This window comes from Elephas maximus, chromosome 7 (genome assembly GCF_024166365.1).
Source record: "Elephas maximus indicus isolate mEleMax1 chromosome 7, mEleMax1 primary haplotype, whole genome shotgun sequence".
NCBI classification, from domain to species: domain Eukaryota; kingdom Metazoa; phylum Chordata; class Mammalia; order Proboscidea; family Elephantidae; genus Elephas; species Elephas maximus.
Window position 1 is genome coordinate 117779766 of NC_064825.1, and position 8600 is coordinate 117788365.

At 39.5% G+C, this 8600-nt stretch overlaps 1 pseudogene; it reads left to right on the top strand.

Annotated features, from left to right (window-relative positions):
* Window positions 1–4172: 4172 nt before the first annotated feature.
* Window positions 4173–5109, top strand: LOC126079544 (olfactory receptor 1013-like; annotated as a pseudogene).
* The last annotated feature ends 3491 nt before the right edge of the window (window positions 5110–8600 follow it).

Below are 8600 nucleotides of genomic sequence, written 5' to 3' on the forward strand. Positions count from 1 at the left end.
AGTCAGCATTGTAATCGGTCACTTGGCACCAGAATACCACTTGAACATCTTCTTTGCTTTTAGCAGCATATCCCAAAGGGATGCTCGAGCTTATATGTTCTTCCAGTATTGTTACCAATAGGCAGGAGAATCTTGTGGAATGAGTAGACACGCTTCGCATTCTAAGGTAATGTTTGGATTTCAGGGGAAATTCTAATGCAGTGACTATTTATATTCATGCAAATAAGCATTGTGTTTAACCTGGAGGAAAAGGACAATAAATCACAATATGGATGAAAGATAAAAACATTCTTAATGTAATGAAGCCATATTATACTTCACGAAACAAAGTAAGGTTTTCTTTCCTATAATATTTGATGAAGAAAGCTAAGGTGTCCTCAAATGTCCTCTCTTCGGGCCTTATTTCCTCTTGTAGTGAAGCAAGGAATTAGAGGTATAGGGGATGTCTACTTAGGAGATGCTTTCATTCTCACAAAGCCTCTGCAGCTGCGGCACACTGTGGTCTCTGCTGTTATCATTCAGGAGCGGCATTAGTCCTCAGAGTAGGTCAACGTGTAGAAAACTTAAAATGGGTAAGTATTTTCATAACTTCAAAATGCCTCACTTTCTATATTAGGCAGTTCCTGGCATAGAAGCTCCTTGAGAGAGGGAATGCAATTATATATCCCTTTGGGATAATACTGTACATTCGTCTGTAATATATGATTTAAGAAGTATCTGAGTAAGCTGCCAAACTAAACTACACAGAGAACAGATGCATTAAGCCTCGAAAGGCACTGAGAGATCAGTAAGAGGTCAGCTCCTTTCTGCGTGATCACTCCAGAGGCAGCTACTTCTGAAAGAAACTTCCTGGTGAAGGAAGATGTCTCGTAGATGGGGTGGAGACGTTTTATGAGGAGAAAACTTCTCAGGATCCCTCAAATTCAATAAGGAATGCAGCTAGCTTTAAATCCATGAAGTAATGGCAAATAAATGTAGCTCAAAAACACTATCCCTTGATCTATATACATAAAAATAATCTTAAATATATCATACACTATATCTCAATCATTCTTTATAAGGAATCTCTGGAGAAATGATTTCTGAAGTTTTTATCAAGAATGGTAGTATGTAGATTGGTTTTTTGATTGAGGGTTTTTTTGTTTTCTTTTCTTTTTTTTGATGGTATTATGGACACCACAAAGTATGTATATGAAATGAGCTGCAGGAATTATGAGTCAAATTTGTGGTCCACCCAGAACGGTGAATACGACTTTGTGTGTGATTTTGTGTAGGTTTTATCTCTGCTTTCTTTTCACATACTGTTCTTTTTTTGCTTTTCATAACTTCTTAATAAATGTGTTTACCTACATCCTAGGTATCATAGTAAGCCACCTTTCTGGTGTTATTGTTAGGTGCCATTGAGTTGGTTCCAACTCATAGAAGACGTTTGTACAACAGAAGGAAACACTGCCTAGTTGTGTGCCATCCTCATAATCATTGCTATGTTTGAACCCATTGTTGTAGCCACTGTGTTAATCCATCTCATTGAGGGTCTTCCTCATTTTTGCTGACCTTACATTCCATTTTCCAATTATTGATGAATGTTTACAGCTATTGCTCTTCATTTCTAGTTGTACCACATCAGCAGACGAAGGTCCTGAAAGCTTTACTCCATCCTCATCACTAAGGTCTATTTTGAGGAGGCAGCTTTTCCCCAGTGATGTTTTGAGTACCTTCCAGTCTGAGGGGCTCAACTTCCAGGCCTATATCAGACAGTGTTCTGCTGCAATCCATAAGGTTTTCACTGGCCAATATTTTCATAAGTAGATGCCCAGGTCCTTCTTCCTTGTCTGTCTTAGTCTGGAAGTTCCCCTGAAACCTGACCACCATGGGTAATCCTGTTGGTATTTGAAATACCTGTGGCATAGTTTCCAGCATCACAGCAACACACAAGACAACATAGTACAACCAATAGACAGATGTGTGGGGAAGCAACCTTAAACATTTTTTAAATTTGTAAAAGTTTTGAAAAACATTTTCATATATGTGTATACCCACACATATTTGTTTTATATTTTAATAACTGTAGAGGCTAGAAGAAAATCATCTCTTGCAATTTTAACTCCTAATTTGGTCTCTGTAAACAAACACAGCAATTGCTCAGCTTGTGTAAAATCTCCACAGTAAGGAAGGAATAGTCTCTGCAAGAGAAAACTAGAAACTCTGGGAGTTATATCATGGATACAGTTGGAAATCTTTGGAATTTAAAGCAACTATATCTGATTTTTTATATCTGAGGGAGGATTTGAGATGAGGAACTTGTGAAATTTTAGAAAATGTAATTCCCAGTTTTTACTACCCAAAACCTATCTAGTGTTAAATGTGTTCTTTCACATGTGATCTCATTTGAATTCAGGAAGTCCTACTAAACATAGAAAGACAGGTGAGAAAGTGCAGTTCCAAAGAGAATGATTTTTTTTTTTTTTTAATTGTCAGCGACCAACTAAGATCAAAAACCAGTATCTCCTGATTCTGGGCCCTAAGCTGCTTCTAGATATATGCTTTAATAAAAAATAACCTTTGCACTGACAACCTTGAAATACAAAGGAACTTAAATGTCATGTATTACGATCCTCTTTTGGTTGTTATGAACAACTTCTACTTTAACAATGTTGTTGTTATTGTTCTTAGGTCCCTTCCAGTCGATTCTGACTCATAGTAACCCTATGTACAATACAATGAAATACTGCCCTATCCTGCGCCATCCTCATAATTGTTATGCTTGAACCCATTGTTGCAGCCACTATATCAACCCATCTCATTGACTTTAACAGTAGTTACGGTATTGCGTTCTAAAATTTGAAAATTATAGCTTTTTACCACTGTAATGACTAGACTCGATGGCAACTAATGGCAACAGCCACTGCAGTAGAAAGAAAATGTCTCTCACTAAATTGATGAAGTTCCAAGAGAATATTCTTTATTTTCCCAGCTCTATTTTAAGTCCATGGCCTGGCATAATGGCCAAAGTAAGATTTTTTTTTTCCCTAGCCTAAGATACTTTTAAGTCATAGACCTATTAGCAAAAATTTTAACATCTGCTGCCAATCCAGAATCCTTGCTATTGTGATTAGCTCTTCCTTGAGCCTGGTGGTGCAGCGGTTAAGAGCTTGCCTGCTAACCAAAAGGTTGGCAATTCAAATCTACCAGCTGCTCCTTGGAAGCTGTATGGGGCAGTTCTACTTTGTCCTGTGGGTTGGCTATTAGTCGGAATTAACTAAATGACCACAGGTTAATTGTGGTAGGTCGTAGCAGACATCCTCTAGGCTGTAAAACAGAAGGTGAGATGGTTTTTTCCCCGTTGTGGGCAATAGTCCAATCTCCCACTTCTACCCCTAAAGGCTTTCAGAGACTACATTTCATAACTCCCCAAAACCATTCATCCAACCAGTTTTTAAGAACTCCTTATTCTATAGAAATTGCAACCCACGTTATAAACATAATCATCCATGAATTAGTATTGTCACTTCTCTTCAGAGTATATTTTGGGGATCATAAAAGTAGCCGTGGCTCAAATTCTAGTTATCAAAGTAAATCTGGTCTTTTGTTTCACAGTTTCTACTCTATGACAAACTTTGTGCTTGGTTTGGGGGATAAAAAGAGAAAAAAAATATAGCTATTGCCTTCAAGAACATTACAGTTTAGTTAACTTCCATAGATACTTCAAAATTCAATTGGAATAATAAGATCTAGCTTCTCTATGTAATGCTATGGAAAAAGAGAAAGAACTCAAAGACATGAAAAGTTATCAGAGCATTCTTTCAAACTTTCATTTTTATGTCCCTCACATGTTCCTCAGTCACCCTAAGTGTAGGCAAAAGGGAACGTTATTCAAGTCACTCTCTCCCCAAAATGAAGAAAAGTTAGATTAAAAAATATAAGGTGATAAAAACTATGTTAGATGCATAATAACTGAGCTCTTAAGACCATAGCATAGAACTGGTTTCCCAGCTATGCGAAAAGGAGTAACACCCAGGGACCAAGAACACATCTCACAAAGAACAATGTATGTGTATCAATTGGATTTTTTCATTACCTAAAGTAGAAAATTATGAGAAAAGGAGGTTTCTAATACTTTATGACATATTTATTAATTCTCTTACATAAAGGAAGATTGAAGCCCAAAACCAATGGAAGAGAAAAATTTCACCAAAGTGAAGGAGTTCATACTTTTAGGGTTCACAGTCGACTTGAGGTTACAGAGAGGGCTCTTTTTCATCTTCCTCATCATTTATGTCATCAGTCTCTTAGGGAACATCACCCTGATTTCTCTGATCTGTGCTGACTCACGGATCCACACACCCATGTATTTCTTCATTGGGAACCTCTCATTCCTGGATCTCTGGTATTCTTCTGTCTACACCCCGAAGCTCCTAGTGATCTGTATCTCTGAGGACAAAAGCGTCTCCTTTGCTGGCTGCCTGGCTCAGTTCTTCTTCTCCGCCGGACTGGCATATAGTGAGTGCTACCTGTTAGCTGCCATGGCTTATGACCGCTATGTGGCCATCTCCAATCCCCTGCTTTATTCCCAAGCTATGTCCCCAAGGTTATATACCAGTGTTGTTGCAGCTTCATACCTTGGTGGCTTTATTAACTCAACCATCATCACCAGTGAAACATTTACTCTGAACTTCTGTAGCAACAATATCATTGATGATTTCTTCTGTGATCTTCCCCCACTTGTGAAGTTGGCATGTGATGTAAAGGACAGTTACCAGGCTGTGCTATATTTCATACTTGCCACGAACGTCATTACTCCCACCATACTCATTCTCGCCTCCTACCTCTTCATCATCACTGCCATCTTGAAGATTCGTACCACCCAAAGCCGCCTCAAGGCCTTCTCCACTTTGTGGCTCTCACCTGACAGCAGCCACCTTGTACTATGGCTCCATTCTCTTCATTTACTCCAGGCCAAGCACTAGCTATGCCCTGGAACAGGATAAATTGGTGTCAGTGTTTTATACTGTGGTGTTTCCAATGTTGAATCCCTTGATCTATAGCTTAAGAAATAAAGATGTCAAAGATGCCTTGCAGAAAGTGTTAGACAGAGCGAAGTTCTCTTAAGTGGAAATATTTGGTAAGCAATGTCTATTTTTTAACAGATTATCTCCATTTCATTGTTATCAGTCTGTGCTTTTAGAAACAAAAATTAAAAAAAGAAGCCAACAAAAAATAACAGAGTAATGTAGAAACACCATTTTGCGTTTGTCTTTTTAAGTCACCTACTAATGTATGTCAATGTATTTTTAAAATGGGGCTGGGGCATTTGGAAAAAGCTCTGTCTGCTACCTTTGGACAGTCTATTAAACTGCCGGGATTCTGAGATGTTTAAAAGAAAAGCTGATTTTTTTATTTCCTCTTGGAAGTTTGTAAGTTCCCTGTGTTTAGTGTTTTAATCTATAAATAGGAATAATACAGCTGGTTATGGAACCATTGTCCGGATTAAATGGATTAAAGTCTTGCTTCAACTCCTGTAGTCCATGGATGAGAGGAGGAATGTAAATCCAGGAGTTCCAACTCCAAAGGTCCTTCTCGTACTTGCTGGGAGAGAGTGAGTTAGGAAGTGGTAAGGAAAACACTTACTGTAAAAAGGCCTTAGAAACAAGTTTGTTTTTTTTCTTTCCTGATTTTGATTCTTGAATCGCCATGACATAAAGATGACAGGTTTCTTTGGCAACAGGAACAGGAGGGAACAAACACTTTTAGTTAGAGTCATTGTGAGCTTTCAGCAAAATAATTTTTTTCCTCCAACAGTTAAAGAATCAAGAGCTAAGTTATAGAAGCTGTATGAGAGAGTCGAAAATAGAGATAAAGATACAGATAGAAAAGGAGGCAGAAATAGAGAGAGAGATTCCCAAAAGTGTTAAATCTAAAGAAGTACTTAGAGTGAAAATCTTTATTGGAGGTAGTGATTAATAACCATTAACGCAAAGTCAAGCCAAATCCATTGTCTTCAAGTCCATTCTGACTCATAGTGCCGTTACAGGACAGTGTAGAACTGCCCCATTGGGCTTCCAAAGGTGGAAATGTTTAAGGTAGCAGACTGCCCATCTTTATCCTGCAAAGAGGCTGGTGAGTTCCAACCAATGACTTTCAGGTTAGCAGCCAGGCCCTTAAACCACTGCATCACCAGGGCTGCTAATAACCATTAAGGTGAATAAATATTTGTATTTGTTTCCTTGTTCAGTTTTATGTATCGTGAATTTATTATTAAATAATAGAGACTGTTTCCTTGTGATGCACACCTTTCTTAGTTGTTGTAGTGTAACCAAATGCCCTGGGGTTCTTGTCCTGGGATGTTAGCCAATCAAAATATGATGGACACTAATTGTAACAGAAACAGGAAGTGGCAAGTTTATTGTCTGCACAGACAAGGAGCAACGTGGGGTCTAACGACTATAAGACCATGTGCTCCCCATCTGAGGGGGTTGGGGAACTTATTATTACCAATGGCATCTGGGGATTGAGTTTAGTACCCTGAACTCTCTGCCCTTAGTCCTCACATGTCCACACTTGCAGGTCCGGATGTTGAGTCATCTTCCGTCAGATGTACATGTGGTGGGACCCCTTGATTCTCAAATGGACTCAGGTGAAAATGTGGGCTGGGAAATATCTTTCTTTCTAGGACAATCAATTCCAGGGTCAGGTGCAGGATGGAATCTCCCCAGTCTGCCTGTGCTCCAAGGTCTAGCTTGGGCTGGTATAGTGGACAGAGCCAATACCTGCTGTGACTTCCTAAAAATACTGCTCAAAACAAGCTCCTGGTTAGAAAGACAAAGAAAGGAGTGGAAGGGATGTTAATTGGGGGTTTCAGCAGTATTTTTTCATATAGGACAAGAGGTTTTAACAACAGAAAAAGACCCTATTGTTGGTATCCAAGAATGAATAGTAGTTTGCTGAAGCACAAGACAGGGAAGAGTACCCTGGACAGAGGGAACAAGGAAAAAATTATGGACCATGATACATTCAAGAAAATCTAATGAATACAGTTTGGAGAATTTCTATTATCGGACATATATACTGTTTACATGCTGGCTTAGATCATAAAGAAAAAAGTTAACTTTTAGTTTTCAGTACAATACACCTCATTTAATTATATCTAATTAATATATTATCCCTAAACTCCAAACGGGATCTAATTGAGTCTTTGGTGGCTGCGGTAAATATTTCTGGGCTGCTATGTGGAAGAATTCCCAAAGGACAGTTGAGGAAATACATATATCCTCTCTAAGTAAAGCAGCTCAAAGCACCAGAGAGGGGACTGTGTGTCATTTCCGGGAATCGACCTTGCCAACAAAGGGTAAGCACCTGGGGTCAGGGCCAGCTAAGTGGCTTAGCCTCTCTGTGACCTCAGCTGCAATTGGAATGGGGCTGTGGAGTCTGGGCAGGTCTTCAAAGGATCACTGTGTGCCAAACTCCTATGTGCACACACACACACCTATGTTCCCTTCTAAGTTGTATCCCGTCCAATGATCTATCTGATTCCATCTAGATCGGATAGACACTGGTAAATCACTGGCTGGTGCAAAGGTTAACATGCTTGGCTGCTAAGCAAAAGGCTTGCAGTTTGAATCTACTCAGAGAGGCCTCAGAAGAAAGGCCTAATGATCTACTTGCAAATAATCAGCCACTGACAACCCTACGGAGCACAGTTCTACTCCGTATACGTGGGTTGCCAGGAGTCAGAAGCAACTCTATGGTAACAGTGTATGTGCACTTTTGGGTTTTTTCTTTTTTCAGTTAGTTACAGGAACTGCTCTTTGTTCTGGGGATATTGCAGTAAATAAAACTGACCCGTCTTTCCACCCTTGAGGATGTTGTATTCTGGTGAGTGAGAAACAAACAATACATTTTTAAGGAGCAGGAGTTGGAGGAAAACAGTAGGACTGGGGGAGAGTCTGAGTAGAGCAGAAGGATGGGGAGTGATGGGGTGGGGTGGGAATGGAATTTAAATACAGTGATTGGGATGGACCTTAGTTTGCAAATGACATTTGGAGAGGGACTTAGAAGATATGAGGGGGTGAGCCAGGTAAATCTATGGGGGAATAGTATTCCAGTCGGAGGGGACAGACAGCTTAAAATCTGTAATGCTGGGTCATGCCTGGCATGTATGTTTGAGAAGGAGTGAGAGAGCAGACAGACTTGGAGCAGAGTAAGCCAGGGGTGTGAGTTAGGAGATGAGGGTGCACAGTTAATGAAAGGCCGGCTCATGCAGGACCTTTAGGCTATCGTATAGACTTGACTTTAACTTCAAATAAAATGGGAACCTTAAAGGGTATTAAGTACAAGGGTGACATCACTTGACTTTTTTTTTTTTCTTTTTTTAAAGGTTCATAATGGCTGCTGTATTGAGAATAGGTTGTAGGGGGCAAGCGCGTAGACCAGTTAGGAAGCTATTGCAATACTCTTCGCAAAAGATGTCGATGGTTTGGACCAGGACGGTAGCTGTGGAGGTGGTGACAAGTGGTCAAATTCAGAATATGTTTTGAAAGTTAAAGAAAAAAAAAAAAAGTTGCTATTGAGTCAATTCTGACTCATTGCAACCCTGTATAACA